Source organism: Stigmatopora argus, chromosome 3, assembly GCF_051989625.1.
Source record: "Stigmatopora argus isolate UIUO_Sarg chromosome 3, RoL_Sarg_1.0, whole genome shotgun sequence".
In the NCBI taxonomy this organism is placed as follows: domain Eukaryota; kingdom Metazoa; phylum Chordata; class Actinopteri; order Syngnathiformes; family Syngnathidae; genus Stigmatopora; species Stigmatopora argus.
The window spans coordinates 15,339,958-15,361,487 of record NC_135389.1 but is presented as its reverse complement, the minus strand read 5'-3'; the positions used below and the strand labels follow the sequence as shown (position 1 = coordinate 15,361,487).

The 21,530-nt window shown below is 41.1% G+C and overlaps 1 protein-coding gene across 4 annotated transcripts in view; it reads left to right on the top strand.

The window, feature by feature from the left end:
- Nucleotides 1-21,530, top strand: part of LOC144071549 (transcription factor SOX-6-like) — a 75,523-nt gene that overhangs the window by 5,015 nt on the left and 48,978 nt on the right. For all 4 annotated transcript variants that reach the window (XM_077596762.1, XM_077596763.1, XM_077596760.1 and 1 more), the window contains exon 3: nucleotides 14,900-14,974. The gene's annotated coding sequence lies outside the window, so the exon portion shown is untranslated. The remainder of the gene's footprint in view (nucleotides 1-14,899; nucleotides 14,975-21,530) is intronic.

The following is a 21,530-nucleotide window of genomic DNA, read 5'->3' as shown; positions in this document are numbered from 1 at the left end:
GTAGACACCAAATTGGTTTCTGCTGGGAAGGCTGGCATTGAAGGATCATGTTTCACTGCCATTGACGTCCAGTCCAATTTCACAATAGGGCTTGCTCACTGTCAGTCTCTGAGTCAGAATAAAATGTTGGGACAAATTTATTTAGTAGACTAAACTTGTCTAACTTAAAAGATGCTTGCATTTCTCGCATAATCGACATGGCAACCCAAGATTTACTGGTAATCTTTGTTTTCTATTCATAAGCTGTTCTGATCTAAAAAGCAATGTGTTCCAACACTGCCATCTACAGAGATCTGTTAGTCATTCCAGGCTCTACAAAAGTGACATAAAGTGACTAATTTTGTGCTTGGGCCATTGTTAAGTCATTTTAAACGTTTTAAGTCCCTTTTGAAAATTCTTTGGGTGCGATGATGGATGTGTCGTCTCTGGTGTCATCGTACTGCTCTTGATACTGGATCAGTTTCGTGAGCCTTGCTTTTGCTCAAACTTTCATGTCTGCTTTCTTTCTCCTCTGTTTCTTTTTTCTGCAACTTTCCATAACTTTCCCTAATTCGTCAGGCCAATGGTGACAAAATGCACACAACAAGGTGACAAATAACCATACACGCTCACACTCATACCTAAGGGCATTTTAGAGTGTTCAACCATGCATGTTTTTGGGTTGTGGGAGGAAACTAGAGTACATGGAGAAAACCCACGTAAGCCTGGGGAGAACATACAAACTCCACACAGCGATGCCCGACCTGGGATCGAGCCCTCGAGCCCAGAATTGGGAGGTCGACGCACTAACCACTTGTTCACCGGGCCGCCTGCTACGCTGTTTAAACACTCTAAATTGCCCCATCGATAAAGATTTTACTGTAGTCAGCCACTATTTCAAATTAGAATTGATCAAATGTGAACACGTTAACTGTGGCATGTTAACACATAAGCAAGATAGCAATTGACTGTCCAACACACTAAGAAAGGTCAATAAGGATTTTACATTTTACCCTTTAGTCAGGTACTATTTGTTATGAAGATTGATTTTATGTTCGCATATATCACGAATTAAGCACCCCTGTCTGTTTGTTCAGAAACCTTCCCTTTCCTAATGATTTGCCATGGGCTCTTACATGTCTTGTCACAATACAAATTGTACATTTAGTCACAAGTGTTCCAGCTCTGCTGTAAGTGCACATTAGCGGGTCTATACAGTATATACTTATGTTGGGCACACCCAAATTGCAGCGTTGCTACACAAAGAATCGTCTGCTCACTCAAATACCGGACTCACACAAGAACTTTATTGCAATCAAGTATTATCAAGTGTCTGATTGCAAGGCCTGTCAAATGGACAAACGTTAATTACTATATAAATGTTGTTATTCTCATTCCATTCAGATCTATAATAATTATTTTTATTTAAACATTTCTTGAACTTCACTTTATTTCGAAAGGGAAATCGAGAGGATTTATTTATTCACAATCTCAGGTGCTGTTTTCCCCCATGATAACCTTTAACGTTGTAATTAAGAGTCTAATTATTAATTAAACAAAATGTTTATTCATTTAAAGACTAATTTTATTGCTATTTTAATGATTGAATTTATTGTTTTCTTTAAATTAAATATTTAGTTGTACAATTGTTTCCAGAAATTATTTGGGTGAAAACACTTTCAAAGGTCAAGCAAAATGAATAAAAATAATAAAGCTCTATGACTAAAACATTATCAATATTATATCTTTATTTATTTCCCAAATTTTAATTTTCAATGACCATGAAATCTTTTACATTATTATTATTGCTCTTTTTGAAAAGAGAATCTTTAACAATATGTATTTTTTTTCATAAAAACAATCATTTTACCTCCCAAGGCAAATACTATTCAAATAGATCATTTGAAGCTCAATCCTTCTGTAACCATTGTTTTAAACAAATATCATTAAAACATTATTTGAATTTACCATGTCATAAAAATATTTAAACGTCGACTTGACGACGTCAAAGAGTGAACCTGAATTTGACTCCAAGCAACCGCAGGAGCAGCACATTTATGTAAAGGTGTCAAAATGATAAAAATGGGTGTAATTGGCAAACACCCCGTAGGTTGCCTAGTCTTATCTAGTTCCAGAACCAGCCGGGTGTGGTTCACTGTTAAAAAAAAGACAATACAGCCACATTTATGCTTTGATATTCAAATATACTTTCTGTGTGGAGTTTGCATGTCCTCCCTGTACTTGCGTGGGTTTTATCTGGGTACTCTGGTTTACTCCCACATCCCCAAAAGCATGCATGGTAGGCTGATGGAACGCTCTTAGTTGTCCGTTGGATTGGGTGCGTGCATGAATGGTTGTTTTTCTCATTCCTGGCAACCAATTCAGCTGGGATAGGCTCCATCATCCCTGCCACCCTCGTGTGGGTAAACTCAGGGCTGCCAACCACTTTGGAATTTCAGGAGTTTCTCCGGAAATGCAACGCAAACTCCGGGACTCCGGACAACCTCCCCAAACTCCGGAAATCCCCCCAAATTTTCTCTTAACTTTTTTTGAAGCAACCATTTTGGAGAAGTACCAAATTTCCAATTTAAATGCCTCGGAATTCCAACCATCGCTACGGCTTCCCCCAACTGGATTCAACTGCACTGAAAACCGGTAGAAGTTGGTAACACGAGTGCATTGGGAATCATCCCGGTTACAAGTTCTGACGAATGATTCGTCTTGTGCGACTTCAGCGTGGCAATCGATGGCATAGGTAGCCTCTATCGCTGTAACATTTTCGTTTTCGTTATTATTACTTTTTCAATAGTTTGCAAAAAACTATATTTCAATTAATGTAAAAACATAATAACAACAGTTTGATTTAAATCAGGGGTCTCGAACTCAATTTACCTGGGGGCCGCTAGAGGCCGAGTCTGGGTGAGACTGGGCCGCATCAGGATTTCCACAAGAAAAGCACTGATAAAACTTTCCAACGTTATCAAATATCTTTATTTTTTAACAAAAAATAATGAATTAAATAAATTAACTTAAAGATGAATAAAAAATAAATCAATCAGTAATATAAAACCAAATAATACTAATGAGCATACAGTAGATATACACTGGCTGGCTAAGTAGAGAAAATGAATTATTTTTATTCCGTTTCAAATGTCTGTATTAACAGCTCTTTAACCTTTAACTTTCTGAACTTGAATGGAACATTGAACATGAAATATTCTGAACACGGCTTCTTTTGCCTACTCCTTGCTGCTAGAGACCTGGCAGCGCTTCTTCTCACATAGTCACATTTGGCTTGAGGGAGGAAGCAGTGGAGACCCTCAGTAGAGCTTGAAGATACTCATCAGTAAGTCTGGACCTGTACTTGGACTTATTGAAGTTCAAGGTGGAGAAGAGCTTCTCACACAAGTATGTGCTCCCAAAAAGGCACATGGTCCACTTGAACATTCGGGAAAGTTCAGGGAAGCTGGGGGTCAACTCTCTCAAAAATTGCCCAAGCTTGTCTGCTTCTCCACTCACCTCCCTGAACTTGGCTTTGAGTGCAGAGTTGCACTGCAGGTCAATGAGCTCCATTTGAAGCTCAGGAGTGGCATCTTGCACATCAGAGAAGGGGTCCGCAAAAATTTGAAATGTGGCTTTGTGTGTCTTGAAGTCTGCAAATCTGTGATCAAATTCCTCCTGTAGCTTCAAAATGGCCTCAACATACTTCTCACCACTGAATGGTGTGCCTGCATCTACGAGAGCCTTGCATGCTGGGAAATGGCAAAGGTTTGTCTGAGACAGCTGGGCTTTCCATAACACAAGTTTAGTGCAGAATGCTCTCACGTTGTCATAGGCAGCACTGGCAAGTTGCCCCTGGCCTTGTAGCTTCTTGTTCAGTACATTAAGATCATGTGTGATATTAACAAGAAAAGCCAAGTCCATGAGCCATTTGGGATCACTTAGCACAGGATCAATCAACTCACAAACGGCGTAGCTAGCTTTGACTGCTGCATTACTGTCTTTGGTAGCCTTCTTGAAGAGATCCTGTTGCCTCAGAAGACGTGTTTTAAGACTGGCAACCTGGTTGGCTCTCTCATCTCCCTGGTATTTTTCGTACTCCTCAGCATGTCTCATAGTACAATTACGTTTCAAATTGTATTCCTTGTGCACCGCAACTTTTTCAGTGTAAATGAGACACGTCGGGGTGCCCCTGTGTTCAACAAAGAAATATTGCACTCCCCACTTTTCTTGAAACTGTCTGTGCTCATCACCGACCTTTCTCTTCACGGCAGGCTTTGAAAGAGACATCTCTGGGGCTCTGTAATATGTTTTTCCACTTGGAATGAGTCTCGGATTGATCTTTCACATTCAGTCGCGCGGGTTTGTGGCGCATGTGCACTTTCGCTCTCCGTTTCAATCGCGGAGATGGCTACAGACACTGACACAGGCTGGATCACGGATCATAGCGCCTCATTCAGTTCTATGCTGAGAGCAGCGGAGGAGTGTGCGCGCCGAGCGGAGTGATCGGCCTCACGGCTTCTCCTCCGCCCAGCTGATTGGAGGAATGAATGAGTGAGTGAGCGAGGCACTGGACAGCCCGGCTGATGTCCCGCCCCCCAGAGCCGTATACCTCACCGTGATTGGTTCATTCAGCTCCGAACCAAAGTTCCCTCTAATTTTTTGTTGGTCTGAGCAGAAAGACAACCTCCCTGAGCGCACTGAGTACCAGTGTGAGCGACATCATCGGTACTCGGATGATTCGCCTAAAGACGTTTCGCCGACGGACGTTTGACAGACGGGCAGGTCGCCGAATGGACGTTCCACCGAACGTTCATTCGGCCGAACGGAGGTTTCGCCGAAACGGGATTCGAACGCTCGCCCCGCCGGATCGTGTGTGTACAAGTTTTTCAACCTCGGCCCGCGGGCCATATACGGCCCGTTAGGATTTTTAATCCGGCCCGCCGCCGGTGTTGTCCAAATTATAGTAAAAATCAATGTTCGTCTACCTTCAATGGCAGTCCGGGAATAAGCACTCTTGGGCAGGCAGATGTAGCAGAACCGAGCCGTAAAATGACAGCAATCGGGTCAAATCCATCCTAAAACAGCATTTAATGATTAAATACAAATACTGGATGATATCGCGATGGAGGCAAAAAAACGTCTATAGACGTCCATTCGCCAAACGGCTCAAAATGCTCAAATTCGGTCAAATCCAGCTGAAAACAGCGTTTAATGATTAAATACAAATACTAGTATTTGTATTTAATCATTAAACTAACAAATACTAGTACGACCTGTCCGTCTGTCAAACGTCCGTCGGCGAAACGTCTTTAGGCGAATCATCCGGTCACGACATCATCATTGCTCGCTATCGGCACACCAGTATCACACCTGCCACAAGCAGGTGCATGTCAATGTTCCCTCTAATTTTTCATGTAAAACATGCTGTAAAACAAGAAAAACATGAGTGGACAGAGCTACTGCCACTGGCTGCCACTTAAACGGCGCCATCATGGGGAAAGGGGTAAAAAAAAAAAAAAAAAATCGATCTTTCATATTAAGACGGGGGCCGCAAATTATCGTCCCGCGGGCCGCAGTTGGCCCGCGGGCCGCAAGTTTGAGACCCCTGCCTTAGACCATGGGTGGCGAACAAGTTCGACACAAAGAGCCAAAATTTTAAACTGTAAGAGTCAAGAGCCACACCTTACGTGAGAAGCAGCATAGAAAAAATCCAATCTGCCAAATTATTATTTTTAGATATAATTTATTAGTTTTTAATTGGCCCTGATGATTTTCAGTGTGTTTTAAGAGAGAATAAAATAAGAGAAACAGGAAATGAGGCAAAGAGCCACAGTAAATACCAAATATAATAAGAAGCAAAGAGCCGCATTCATGAACTGAATCAGTTCTTTAACAGATTCAGTTCTGCCCCCAATCCCCTGACCCCCCAGACCAGAAGCAACTCCCCCCCCTTTTCTTTCTCCTCCTGATGAATGCAGAGCTGGACCCTCTGCAGTTTGCCTATCATTCAGGCATTGGTGTGGAAGATGCTACCACCTACCTGATGCTCAGGTCTCTTTCACACATGGAGAACACGGGAAGCACGGTGAGAATGATGTTTTTTGACCTTTCCAGTGCGTTCAACACCATTCAGCCGGTCCCACAGAGGGAAACTGGAAGAGGCTGGAGTAAGGAACCACCTAGCCGCATGGATCATAAACTTCTTCACTGACAGACCACAATATGTGAGACTTCAGGACTGTACGTCTGATGTGGTAGCTTGCAGCACGGGGGCCACGCAAGGCACGGTGCTCTCCCCACTCCTCTTCTCCCTCTACACATCAGACTTCAAACATAATACAGACACCTGCCACCTCCAGAAGTTCTCTGACGACACCGCTATTGTTGTACGAGTGATGGATGGGAACGACCTAGAGTACAGGAGAGTCATCACAACCTTTTGACTGGTGTAGGCAAAACCACCTCCACATCAACACCAGTAAGACAAAGGAAATGGTCATCGATTTTCGGAGGAATCCTCATCAGACCACTCAGGTGAACATCCAGGGTACGGACATTGAAATCGTGGAGAATTTTAAGTACCTGGGTGTTCACCTCAACAACAAACTAGACTGGTCCACAAACATAGATGCCCTGTATAAAAGGGGCCAGAGCCGCCTCTACCTACTGAGGACACTACGGTCCTTTGTCCTACGCTTTTTTTATGTGAATCGCATCCACCCCTGAAATACTACGGAAATGGGACAAGGGTACTCCTGAAATCAGGTCGACAGAGGTTGGCAGCTATGTAAAACTGTTCAGAATTTGAATGAATGAATATTCAATCAAGGTCAAGTACTATGAAGACTCCTTTCACCCTTTGACTGGTGTCTCTCTGTGAAATAAAACGAGACGTTGGGCAGGTGGTCAAGGTGGAATGTTAATATTAAACTGAGGTTGCTCTTTTGCTACAGTGATTGTCAGCATTCCAACTGTTGCAAAATATTTCAGTATTTTACCCATTGTCATTGGAATTAGTACCAACCAACTGGGGAAAAATGGAAAAGACTTGGCAGAGCACGAGCATAGGCATTGGGATGGAGAAGCTCTTAAATAGTTTCAGGAAATATCATTTGGAGCAGGGGTCGGCAACTCTCGGACCCCGGCACCATTTGGTTCAGAGCGCTGAACATTTTTGTAAAAATAATGATGGAAAAAAAAAATTCTTACCAAAACAATTTTGCGTGCTACGGCAGCGGCAATGGAAACCAGACCTCCGTGGCGGTCACAAATGTTGTTTTCAAGACACACACAGTGAGAAACTTGACTGATTTGTGGCGTTGTCTTTAATGGGAAAAGTGGACTCTGAAAACCACGTCCTCTAAGATGACTGGAGTGAAGCTTATGCTCTCTCTCTTGCTCACTGCGACTCGTGGATCTTATATGCACTGACTGCATGGCATTATGTAACAGGGCACAAAACATTCGACACAAATTACTCAAACTTTAATGAGAAAATGGAAAATAATTGAACACAAAGGACAGTATGAGTGTGCAACATGTCGAACATTTGTAATAATGCTCAACCTGACTTGTGAATACAGTAGATTTTGGTTTACTGAACCTTTTGCCAATTTAGTTGGTATGCCCTGATTTTGAGCTTTCAAAACTGAAATCTGAATATTAAAATGAACTTAGAAGTGTTCAGGTAGCCATTGGAGGGAATCCAGTAAGCATTTATGTTCCCTCTTACGTGTTCCAGTTAACAGATAAGAAGAGGCTTCACACTCTTCACCTTTTGAGGTAAAATTAAAATTAACTATAAGCTGGATTTGTGGCTTCAATTTGAAAGGACTCTCTTACCTAGAACCCAAGTTTGAGATAGTTTGTCAATTGACGCAATATTATTACATATCAAATGCTCTTAAACTATCCCCACCCTGATCAGTATTAACATTTTTGACAGCAATTAAAGCACTTTTTTTTTACACAGCGGTGCACAGGCTTTGAAGATCAAACAAAAAGAGTTCTTCATTGTACGCAACCCCGGGGCACGCCCTGTTCTTTAAAACAAACAAAAAGGCAGCCTGTTAATGTCACACTGAACATAATGTGTAATTGTGTCTCGCGTTATTGACTCTGACTACAGAGCCTATTGTGGTGCAGCAGGTTTCGATTATGAGCGTCAAAAAAAAAAAAAAAAAGAAGAAGAAAAGATGAAATATTGGTGGCGCCGTCGTCACGGTGCCTCATTGTTGCTGGCAAACTGTACTCACTCTGACTAATCAGTACCACGCCGTCGATAAAAAGCACTTTGGACCACAAAATGTATTTATGTAGTCTGCTGTCAATCACATTCAGATTGTGAGCCACAGGCCAAAATATTACAAAGAGCTTTCGCTGCTATTTTTCCACCCCACAAAATAATGTAAATAAATCTAATCGGTTTAAGTGTACAATCTCATTATAGTTACAATAAATTCTAAAGGTCTTTGCTATAAAACTCTAAAAATAAGTTAAGATTTATATTATATATAAAGTACAAATAAATATATTAATATCAGCATGTATTAAATATAAATAATGGAAAAACAATGAAAGGACATTGTAATACTCATTGCGATGCATGAATTATAGCTAAACTAAAATTATGTATACACATATATACATATAGTTTTTAAGTAGACAATGTAAAAACATTCAAAGCTATAGTATATGAATATAAATAGAATATTTTTAAAAGAAAAGCAAAACGAGTGATATATATATATATATATATATATATAAACTGAAAACATAAACATAAAAGTACATTACAATATGTAAAATTATCATGTATCAGTATAAACTTTTTAAAATCATTTTTCACTTATCCAAAATCCTAAAAGTGTATAAAGATTTAATAAGCATAATGGCCTAGTGAGGCATTGGTTTCTGTATAATTAAGTGTGCAAAAAGTCTTGTGCAAAAACAAGATTCCGCATGAAAACCCATTGTGAAACATTTTGTTGTGCACCGTAGATTCTAGTGCCCCAAAAATAGACAATTTGACGGACAGCTCCAGAAGCCGTCCTCGTGCGCCACATTTGGCAGCGTGTCGTATTGGTAAACGATGCAGCGGCCGACACGCATGTAATGCGCCCTAGACATAGTGCTGGATTAGCACAAGCTACGCGCCGTGCTGCGATATTGTTGCTGACTGCGCTCCCGCTTCGGGTTTCCACAGTGCAATTTGAGCGGAAAACAGACTTCAGTAGCGTTGCCCTCCTGACATTTAAAAGATCATATCTGCATACAAAATGTAAAAACTAAACTGAAAAAAAACTATGACATAATAAACAAATGTAATATGTTTACGATATAGTATATACTGAGCGCGTGCTCCCATCTCAAGTTTTTCGCCACGTAATGTTAACCGAGGAGATGGCTACAGTGATGGCGGCCGCGCCGCGCGTCTGTTGGCTTGCCAATGCAAACGATGTGTTTAATGTGCACGGGGGACGATATATTAATGAATAAAAGCTGCTTCAGCCACACTTTAGTGTCATTCCCCAGCAGCAGACGCAGCGGCCGTGTAAATATGAGAAGCATACGTCGCCCTACCCCTGATGTCACTTGTTATTGCTGGAAGCCGCCTATAGGAAAAATCCCATTTGTAGTCAAAAGAAGCTTATGTCATAAAGAACTCTATTGAGGCTCGGGTGTGTGTTGTCTTCACACTCATGCTGGTTGCTTACAGAGAGTCTTGGGGCTTGATGACATGACACAGATGATAGTTTGAATGCAAAATGGATCAAAATGGGAATTTGAATGCAGATTCCACAAAACTTCCCATAAACATTTTTGCTAAATTGTAAATCCCGTTCCTTTATGAGTTTATGGAACCTAGCTCATTTCAGTAGCCTGTTAAAGCGATTTTCCTTATGGCAATGAATTGAGTCGACAATCATCTGTTCCAGCCCCCCTGTAAAACCCAATTTAATATATATATATATATATATATATATATATATATATATATATATATATATATATATATATATATATGTATATATATATGTATATATATATGTATATATATATGTATATGTATATATATATGTATATGTGTATATATATGTATATGTATATATATGTATATATATATATGTATATATATGTATATGTATATGTATATGTATATGTATATATATATATATATATATATATATATATATATATATATGTATATGTGTGTATATATATATATGTGTATATGTGTGTATATATATGTGTATATATATATATATATATATATATATATATATATATATATTTAATATAATAGTAAAAGTTTTCTTTTTGCACAGCAGTTGACTTGCCATTGTAAAAGGTGACATTTTCTTGGTATTTTCCTGAAATGGACTGCAGTGAAGTAAGACTCAAAAAGCATAGGAAAAAGTAGATGTGTGTTCATCAGCTTGTTCTTATGTATGAATCATATACATATGGCGTCATGGACGATTTTAATAAATGTGAGCCCCTCGACATTTCACTTACACAATGAGCTCGGCTGTGTTTTATGGAGCTGAAGATTTGCACACTGTCGTCTAAATCACTTAGCCTCTCTCACCAATTGCGCCCTGCATTTACATTTATGCATGTGGCAGTTAATTACAGGCCCGCTGCTGACCTTGTAAATTAAAGGGGTTGGTTGTGGGGGCGAGGGTCATATATACCTACACACATCCATATTAATTGCCACTGACAGTTAAAGCCTTGTTCGGGTCGTGACTAGGTTGACTCCAGCCCGGGACGCTGTTCCCCTGGCGCGTCTTCACACATCTGATACTCATTTGCAACAAGTGGCGGCGGCTGACTTCTATGATGAATGAGTGGCTTGTGTTGTATTCTGTTGAACGCAGTTCTACAATCGGCAGCGTGCGTTCTGAACCAAGTCAACCATGGACTTAATGTTAACTGGAAAAACATACTGTAGGTGCACACATGAGAGCTATTGGTATGGGAATCTCCCAGCATTACCCAGAGGGCAGTGAAGACATAAATCCCCTAAGAGAGGGGAGTAAAGAATAATTTTGTTTATTTTTTTTTTAGTTTTGAACGTTAGAAGTTGGCTGGGTCATAAAAGGTTATATGCTTTTAATTTTTAGTTCATGTTTTTTTAAATCCAAAATTGCATGCTAGTTCTGGGTTAATGGAGAATTAATGAAATATTTCTATATTCTGACCCAGAAAACCCTGCCAGGCAGGGGGGTGCTCGTATTTTTTACAACTTAACAAAATGGCAAAAAGGAATCTCATATTTTGGCAATCCATCCTTCAACAGGGATGGTTTCCATTGTTACTGAAATAGTCTAAATATATACTTTCTTTAGACTAAAACCAAATTTTGATGGCTTCTTTGTACCTTTTTTTCCGAAGTAAAATAAAGATCAAATTTGGTTTCTCTTGTTTTTCCAGTCACGGGTCATCAAATGAGTGCATGTTTTGTCTGAACGGTGTCTTTTTTTTGCGAGGGGGGTCCGTGGTGGTATTCTCACGGTCTTACATGCAAAGACCTTCTTTTTTTTTCCTGTCCTCCTTCGCTTCTTAGCAAGGCCCTCCTTTCTTCTCAGTCACGCCAAGCAAGTGTGTTTGTGCATACCTCGGCGGGCGAACAAAAGAGATGCTTTTGACATTCACCTCTTGTTTTTACAGTCCCCGCGAGGCGTGGCGTTTGCACAGCTTTGTCTGGAAGACGCTGGACAATAGCGAGCGCCCATAATGTAATCTCCTCGGGGCTGCTACGCTGTCGACGTATGTGCCGGCGCTTGCCCTGGCCTAGTGCCGCTCCTCGGCGCCTTGGCTGTATTTCACGCCGACTGACTCAGGGTAGAGAAGGCGTGTTGTCACTTATGCCTCACTTGCTCTTTTGTGAAAGCCACAACACAAAAGCTTTTGCACTCATGCAAACATCCTTGCTGTGGGCTCAAGTAATCAAAGGTGTGCTCTCACCGACTTGCCTGCACACATGAGTTTCAACAAAAGACATGCATCCACCACCATCCAAAGATCCTAATGCCTCTTCTTAAGTGAGCTTGCAATGGCCTAAGCCGAGCTCAAAAAACCTACCCCTGAATCCTATCTGTAACTATTAAACCCTGAAAAATGTTGCTTTTGTTTTTGACTGCTAGCACCCCTACCCTACCTTAACCTTTAAATGAAGAGGACCCTACCCTGAACCTTAAATGATCATAAAGTGGCGAGGGTTTATTGCACAACACTGCATGAACAATTACACATTTTCAACAATGTGAACAATTAAACAAGTATTGCCTCAATGCAATTAAACAACATGCCTCCTTTTCAACCTTCAAGTTAAGACATGTCATTGTCATAATTACACTTGCTCATTTGTATTCTTAGTTCATTGTTAGTTTTTCTTTGTTTGACTAGCTGACGTAAATGGAAACTCTTTATTGCTTTTTGTACCTGCACTCTTCTGTTCATCAAGTTTCACACAAAATGTTATATATAGCTCTCAGAACTAATTTCGTAAGTAGAGGTATGACTGTAAATGGCCAGACATTTGCAAGATGTAACACCCAATAATGAGGTTCTATTAACAAGCCACTACATTGAGATGCTTAAAACCGGTACTCGGTCGTTTGGTCGCCGGTCTTTTGGTCGCCCGGAAGGTTATTAATAATTACCATTTAAAACGTTGCTCAAATTCCCTAAATACAAACTGCGAATTATTATTTAGTCATACTTAATGCCCTATTAATTATTAGGCTAAAGAAAAGCTCCAAATTTCCCGTACTTTTATTGTGTTTTGTAGGAGAACTTGTTAAGACCCTGACTGACGTCCCTTCCTAAGGGGACAACTCATGTACATACCAACTCTTATACACTCACACGTCCGCTCAGTGAAACTGTTGTTTGGGTCCGGGCGACCAAGAGACCGGCGACCAAAAGACCAGCGACCAAACGACCGCATACGCTTAAAACCAGAAATTAAGGCTACATTCACAGGGTAAGGTATTTCCAATTTACATATACATCTACATCAGATTTGTGTCTGATGACTCTTCAGTATGAACGCTCGTTCATACACCTTCCATCTAAACATCATCAACAAATGAAATACTTCACCATTGTTTGACAAAACAAACAAAAGACGTCGTCAACCATCGTTTTTTGCCACACACAGAAAAAATACTTTTTGCTTCTTGATACCACATGTGAAGCTATCAGGCTTAAAAAAAATGTTCGCCCTGGTCGCCTCAAAAGTTGGCACAAAACACCGCGACACACAGAGTGGCACGTTTATGCAATATGAATGGCTGCACATATGTATTTAAATTAACAAAAATTAATCCAAAGTGGATATGATGCCCTGTGGTGCGAACGCAGCCTGAAAGCCATGTGTGTGTGTATTGATGTGACCACTACAGTGTCAAGTTTTAGTGTTCAAGGCTATACGCATTCATTCGAAAAAGTCTGTTTGTCAAAGATGAATTCTGTCATGTCTTTCTTTCCCTACATTTGATCAACCGTGAATGCAGTCTTACACCAAGTGATCCTCGGGGCACGCAGTCGTTTATGGGTCAACTGGACCACATTGTGGTTTAATTGGCGTGTGATTAGCGGGAGCCCCTGTGCGCTTCCTGCCGCGTCAAAGTGGAAACGTGGCACTGTCTATTAGATGGGGGCCATTGTCCTGATGGCCGTGCGTCTGCGTACTTGCAAGTGGTGTTGACAGCTGCGACGGGGCAACATTTGTTTGTCCGTGGCAACACGCATATTTATGGCGCAGGTGCAGTGGTCAGTTTCAGAGGGCCGCTAATCTTCTCAGCGTATCAATTCAGTTGTTCTGAGAGCTCTTTGCCTTGAGATGCGATCCTAAATTTCAAGTGATCAGTACTGGGAAGTGCAGGAGCGGCAACTCTAAATTCAATTCACCTTCACTCCATTCACACCTGAGCACAAGCAGGGCTTACGGCAAATCGTACCCCAATTTAGATACTTTAATTTAGGGGCATATGCACTTTTTTCTAGCTATTAAGGGATGAACACCCAATGCAATCTCAAATTCCTTCCACATCTTTCCGCAAATGTTCAATGGGAGGTAAAAAATACAATTATCCTTGCGCTGCGTAATTAAAAAATATAGTAAACAAATGCATACAGAATATATGATTACATACTGTATACTCTATTCAGAAACAAAGGCACAGAAATTTAAAAACGAAATAATAACTGGCCTACTTTAAACTGCGTCTCGTTAGGTACACTGAGGTCAGATCTGCAGACAACTGAACGCGAGGTACAGTTTTCAGAGAACACCAAACCGGTTCCGCAGACATATTGGAACGTGTTCAAACGGGTCGGCCTGCCGAGGAAAGAAATACATTTTAAGTGTGTGAATCTTTGTGTTCTCTCTTGCTCTTGTTTAACAAGTTATCATCACAAGAACTTGTTAGCGACCGATCGAACGTACCAACCGGGGGGCTGCGAGGGAGAGAATCGTTTGGTTGAGATCAATAAAAGATCACAGATGCTCTGAGCGCTCTTTTTTAGTTCTTCATTGTTTTCAATTAGCCTCACATAGTGCAATAAAAGTTTTTGTACTTTGTGTTCATGCATTTGTATGTGTGTGACTCGTGATTAATTAGCAGCCACCCACTCTCAATTAGGGTCACCACCAACCCTTCTCTTTGTGCGCCTTGTTTGGACTCTCTGCGACTGAAGTTAATTATGTGTGAATGAATGGCACCTATCTTTCTGTCCATCCGTCCCAGTCTCTGTCCCTGTCAAGTATCTGTCCATTTATACATTTATCTGAATCTAGTAAGATTTTTGGTGGAGTAACATCCAGAGACTGATCTCGTGTGTGTTTTGACAGTATGATTTCTTTATCTTGAATGACGACGGCATTCTTTTCTCTTTTTTTCAGGTGATGTTCAGGAATTTTCAAGTCATATATAAGTGAGAAGAGGGCGTGTCGGAGTGGGTCAAGTCTCCTAATTGTGTGAGTCTCTATTTATGATTACTTGCTTGTTTAGCAAAGCTGTCAGTTAGTGCTCTGCACCGAGCACACTCAATCGTTGCTTTCACTCTGGGGGTCTGTGGAGCAAACAGGGCCAGCAGGCACAGTTCCAGTATGCTCTCAATGTGGGGATCTCGACAATGGACCTTTTTAGACCGCCTCTTACACCATGCCAGTGATAAAGATTCTATCAGAATTCACGAGTAAAACAAGCTGGCCTTAGCCAAGCAAGGAGGCATGTACCAAGTGCAGATGGTAGAGGTTGGACAAAGAAGCCATATGGCTAATCCTCCAGTTTAAGAATATTTATTAAGCCCAGCCATGGCAGCCCATGAGCCCTGTCAGCAGCGGGTTAACGAGTGGCCACTTGGATTGCAGGCATACGAGGTGTGGTTTTGTGTTTCAAAGGTGGCTTCCCTTTCAGAGTCTTTGATTTATAGTTTAACTCGATTAAAACAGAGTATATTTGTCCTCTGAGAATTTTCTGATTCATTCAAAATATTCAACCAAAATTTCAGAGCTGGATGTTATGGCTGAGCAAAACAACAGCAAGCAGCTAAGTATGCAATGACAAGTAACATTCCATATATATTTTGGTGCATTTCTCCCATTTTCACTCAAAAAGTCAGAACAAATATGAACTTTCACAGTATGTTAAACGGAGTCATGACCAGAGGTTAAAAGACCTGTACAGTTCCTTGAGCGGTACCTTGACTCATGAGCCTGATCACTGAATTCAGTTTCTCTGCCAGGGTTGACCGTGGCCCAGTCATTTTGCAGAGACTCCAACTGCTGGGTGGGAAAATATATTATTTATACAGGTAAACTGAGTTAGGACATTGGTTGAATTTTATTCTCAGCTCAAAGTTCTAGTATTGGTAAAAATGTGACAACAGTGACTTGCCCTTTTTTCCCCACAACTTCAAATTGACTAAAATACAACAATGTTTACATGGATAATAAAAAAGCGACCTGTTGATCCACTCCACAGAAGCATTTTAAATGATAATGCTTAAACAAGCAGGGATCGTTTGAATAAGGATTCATGAAGGTAGATGAGATATGCACAATGACATTTGAAGTGTCTCACATAATTAAGCACCATCTGGTTTCTCTGCTTGCCTTTGAAGTGGTGTTTTGTCTCTTGATTGTGGCTCGCAGACTAGCTCGCTAATGTCGGTACAGGTTTTTTTTAATTACCTTTGTGATTAAAACAAATTCCTTTCAAAAAGCAGATGCAATTACGTGCCATCGGTAAGTTGACGTGCGGAAACCTCCTGCTGAATTCATGGCGATTACGATGCTGTTGTAACAGCGGTGGAACTTCACGTTACTGCCATCTCATCTTGTCTGTTTTAGGCTATGCAGACATGAGTGCTTTGCTGGATGGTGGTGACTTGTAATTGGGGTGTTCCTGTTTATTTTCCTGAATCGGGCGAATGAAGTCACACATAATGTTGCCCCTGCAAACTCTGATTACAAACAGGAGGCAGCACAAGTTTAATCGCACTGATGTGCCTACTAGCTGACTCATAAACTTTTACAATGAAAAATAATTGAGGTTTTATTCATTTCAGTTTGATAGCATTATTTAAAAGTTAGAAATGTGACTGACTTCGGTTTGGGCAGCGTAGGCTCGATTCCCACTCAGTGGTGGTGTGATTGTCAGTATGATGGGTTGGGTGTCTCTGTGTGCCTAATAACTGATAGACGACCAGTTTAGGGTGCTGGGATAGTACATGGAATTGGCATTAGAATAAAAGATCTCACGCTTGTCTTCCTTGTATCACTTCCTTGTGCTTGTGCGTGGCCTCCACGGTGAACTTTCAGGGCTTTAGTGACATGTTTATGAGGTTAGGGGGCACCATTGTCAGGTGATCTTTAAATGTTGCAGACAGTCTTCACTTGCTCTTTTACTTAGAATGCATCAAAGGAAACAACGTCCGTTACTCTAACGCTGCTTATTTGCCTCGGGTTTGAAGTGAACGGGAGGCTGGCGTTTGTTCCAGGCTAACGAGCTAATGACCTAATGAGATCGCTCAGGTTACCTGTTTGGCCTCCTGGCAATAATGATGTCCCTTTATGATCACTTTCTCTATAAGGCTGCAATCAGCTGTGCTAATGAGCAGCATGGAACATCATTTAGTGTTGCTTAAAACGCGGTCGAGCATTATAAGAATTTAATTTCAGACATTTGGCCAACTGATCTGATTTGTAGGGCGGTGGTGGGAACATAGCCAAACTCTGTTTTTGTTGAATGTAACCGAGATCCTAAACGGGGCTCAGCCTCAATAGTTGCACACAATCAATAACATGACATTTTCAAAAGTCCTGGGAAATAAAAAAAATATAAAAATAAAAATGAATTGTGAAAAAAAAAAGATAAAATGATTGAACCCACTAAAACGCCTGTCTCTCAAAGCACTGATACACTTTATTTTAGGGGGCTTTGCGATAATATTCTATTACAATTTTAATATTCTTTTTAGAAACTAGTGATGACAATGACTTGAATCACTGTTACAGTGAATAGTGTGAGTGACTTTGTTGAAGCGTCTCTTTTTTGTCCCCAGAAAGCCAAATAAAAAACAAAATACATTAACATTTGCTGACTAGCATGACCTAATAGACTTTAGAGGTGTCGTTTTCTTGATAATATTTTGTGTCTGAGGGCCGTCTCGTTTGGGACTCTCTTGGAAGTAAATCATACCCGTTGAAGCGTGCGCACGAGCCCTGAGCTTCGTGGCCTCGACCCAAACCGCATCTCTCTCTTTTCTCCTACCGCCTCTGGAAGCGGGGTTCTGCTCCCCATATTATCTCCACCCCCTCCGTTTTTCTTCTCCGTTTTTTGCGGCGAGAAGAAAGGAAGCTGTCGAGCTGAGTCACTTTTTCCCCATGCATCTCCTCGCCCCGAATGAAACCACAAGCGGCGGCTTCCTGGAGATGAACGCTTTTGTCTGTCGTGGGCCGATCCACCTCGGCTGAGGTCACCCATGGCCCCCGTGAAATCGGGATGGATCGATACTGTTTTTCATCCCATCTGGTTCATCTTCTCAAGTGAGAAATTTAGCTGAAACGCGCACCAAGATACATTTCAGACCCAAGTCGTGGAGACGTGTGACATCTGCGTGACTTTACACTTGCATATAGCACTCGTGCGTGAGTCACTCGCCATACAAACACTCTTGACAGCCATGAGTTATGACACCGTATCACTGTTTATTTGTTTTGTTGATTCAAATGGATCAAAATGGCTTAAATCTAAATATACACATTCAGATCAATCTTTGCGTCTGCTTTTTAAACTGTAAATCATTCTTCAACTAATTGTCATTGTCTTCCATCTCTTGCCCTTACATTAACACACGAGGAATGCTGTTGATCTTCCCTTTTTGCTCTTCTTCCTTGATGGGATTTACGCCAGCTTTTAACAAAGCTTCTTTCTCCTTCCCTTGAGCCCATTTAGTTCAATTGTAGACTGTGACATTCCCATTTAACATCAAATCACAGTGAGGCGTTATACAATTTACCGATGATTTCTGACCGTACACGATATGAACTTCCTGGCTAGATCTTGAAACACTTGGAGACTAAGGCTCGAAGTGTGTTGATGTGTGAGCAGGGTTGCTGTCAAAGCGGGGCATTCACAGGCACTCATCATTGCCCAGGTAGCCTTTTCATGCTAAATCTATATAATGGACATCATGTGCATAATTGTTATGTCAATTTTACAATTTTACAATAAGTGCAATGGATGCCCTTGATGGGCTCAGACACTGACACTGTGTTTTTGTGGATGAGAAAGAGAGAGAGTGAGTGAGACTTTTTTTTTGTGCGTGTGTGTGTGTGTGTCAATCCCATAATCCCTCCTCCATTTGTTTGGTGTCACCATCAATTAGTCCCATTCCTAAAGGAAAGTCAACTGGCGGAGCTCAGGGATTGAAGTCTTTAATTACAGTACACTCGTCTGCACGACTGAAATTGTAGCTGATCTGGCTTGCTCACTTCATTAGATACACTTGCAAAGTGTAGCTGCTAAGGTTCTGGAAGCAGTGTATAAATAAAGCTAAATTGAGATCTGTAAAAAGAGCCAACACATGAGCCTCTCCCAAAACTGCCTTGACAGTGGTGATGCACTTCACTTTGAATTAGGGTTCTTGCAACAGTCAATATCTGTTCCTAATAATCTGGCGCATTCGAAAAAAAACCAGGCTTCCACAAAGCCACTGGCGGCTTCAGCGCCTTCAGACAGGACCGTTTTTTTAATTTTTTTTATTTTTCTCTGGGCAATGTGGATAACTTCCCAGGGCGCGATATATTTGGTGGGCGCACTAGAGCCCCAGAACCCACCCACAATTTTCTTTTTTCAATTATATTGCCAGTTGTCTAGACTATTATGCCTCATTTCCACGCAGGGTGCAAAATCATCCAGTCTGCCTCTGCCTTCAGATTATAAATTGACTCACGGCACTCTGCTGCACTTGGTTCTGTGTTAAAGGCAGTGGCATGCACATACTCAATGGCATATTAAAGCATTTCTCTGTAATACGGGCTGCTGTAAAAATTAAACTGTGAATTGAGTGGGTTGAAAGCACCTTTTATTGTGAGAACTACACTGCCACTGACCTTCTAATCGTCCTAAAGTCTGTGTTGAAAAATGCCCGCTGAGTTCAAAATGTGAAGAACTCAAGAACAGACCGTTGCCAACCTTCACACGTCAGTCATGTTGAATAACATACTTGAGGTGTAAATATTTGGTCCGATTTGAGGGATTAGATTCGTGTGAATAGCGAGCACTCTGATTGGGCGGATTACTGTGCGGAGCGGTTTGAAGCGAAGCCCTGTGTGCCGAGAACAATGTCTATTAGCCTTGGCCCTGCTAATGCACAATGGACACCTTGTACAGTAAGAATAGAGCGGGCGTGCACACCGTGCGCACGCCTGTGTGTTTTATTTACAGGGAATTTATTGAATACAAAAGCCTAGCGGCAAGGTGATTGGAGTCACAACATCTGTAATTGTTGTACGTTTAATCGTTTGAGCCTGTTTTAAGAATGAAAGAAGTCAGATAAAAAGCACAAGGAAGAATCCATAGATGCTCAGTGAGCCGATATTTTCAGCGGGTTGAATTCTATAGTTAAATGCCACTTTAGAGGGTCATTGTTGTTTGAATTTCACAGTGGTTTTAGCCATGAAATGACTTCCCTGTTGAGTGTGTGCCATCTGTGCACATTATACATTTAAATGAATCAATAATTAAGATAAGAATTGAGACATTCCAACCTGCTGAGCGAGTGCGGTCTAATGGAAATCCTGAAAACCCTTTGCTCAGATCAGACAGAGGAAACAAATCTTATTGTCAAACGGAGGAATGGAGAAGCGCATCTGGGATTATCTTGAAGCATCCAGTGAAATGATTTGTCACTACTAATCTTGGATTAGCAGGCTTCTGCACCTCGCGGGCGCGCTAAAAGCCACCTGTTTGACTCTTAATTCTTTTGTTGCATCAAACATTTAGGTGCTTGTTGGGCACAATCTTTGTAAAATGTTATTTTTAGACCTTTGTCACATAGTCATTCCTTTTTATTCTTCATGGAGGGACCGTGAAACATTTAAATAAAGAAGGGGCATCTTTGTTTGCGCAATCTCCGAGTTTTAGTTTTGCTTTCCCTCAATGCCTCCTTTTCTCTTTAGGTCAACATTCACTAAACCGAACACGTGGAATAAGGTCGCACTTAAAATAAAATAAAATAAAATACAATTTAAACGAGAGAGAGAGAGAGAGAGAGAGAGAGAGAGAGAGAGAGAGAGAGTGAGAGAAAGAGAGAGAGAGAGAGAGAGAGAGAAGAAGAAGAAAAAAGATCATTTTAAGATGAGTAAACATGAGCAGTTGTACAAAGAGTTTGGCAATTTAATGCCTATTGGAATGTTGTTTTGTGATGTACATTCTTTAAATAACAGTACTCATCCACTTTTACCTGCTCGACGAGGTCATGGCACAGCGGCACTTGTGTAATGCCTCTGTGCACGGCGGTATTATGTCCCCGAAAGAGGTCGGAGGTGAACAGAGTGATAATGAGGATTGGAGTCACTGCGCAGATGGAGGTCGGTCTGATACCACATTAGCTCCTCTTTATCTAACGTCCAGACGTGAGGTGTCGAAGAGGAGCTGCAGAGGCCACAACATTAGGTACAATTTTAAACAATTGGTTGTGTATCTGGATGGCGGTACCGAAACGGTCAATTGCTGTCACACCGGGTGGTTATGGCATCGTGGCAGTGTCTGAATCCCTGGTACATTAGTAGTAGCCCTTCAATTGTGAAGGATAATCAACCAACAAACCGGTGTCTGTCATAAGTAACCCCACAAAAAAGCCTGAAGGGATGGCGCCCTAAATTATACAAGATTTCGCTGCCATTTGAGACTGAAGGCCATTTCAAGGGAGTCAAACACAAACTCTTCCTAGAAATATAGTTTTTGCAAACAAACAAGGATTTAAATCAAATTCATCAAGTTTGCCCAATGTTAGTGTGTTTT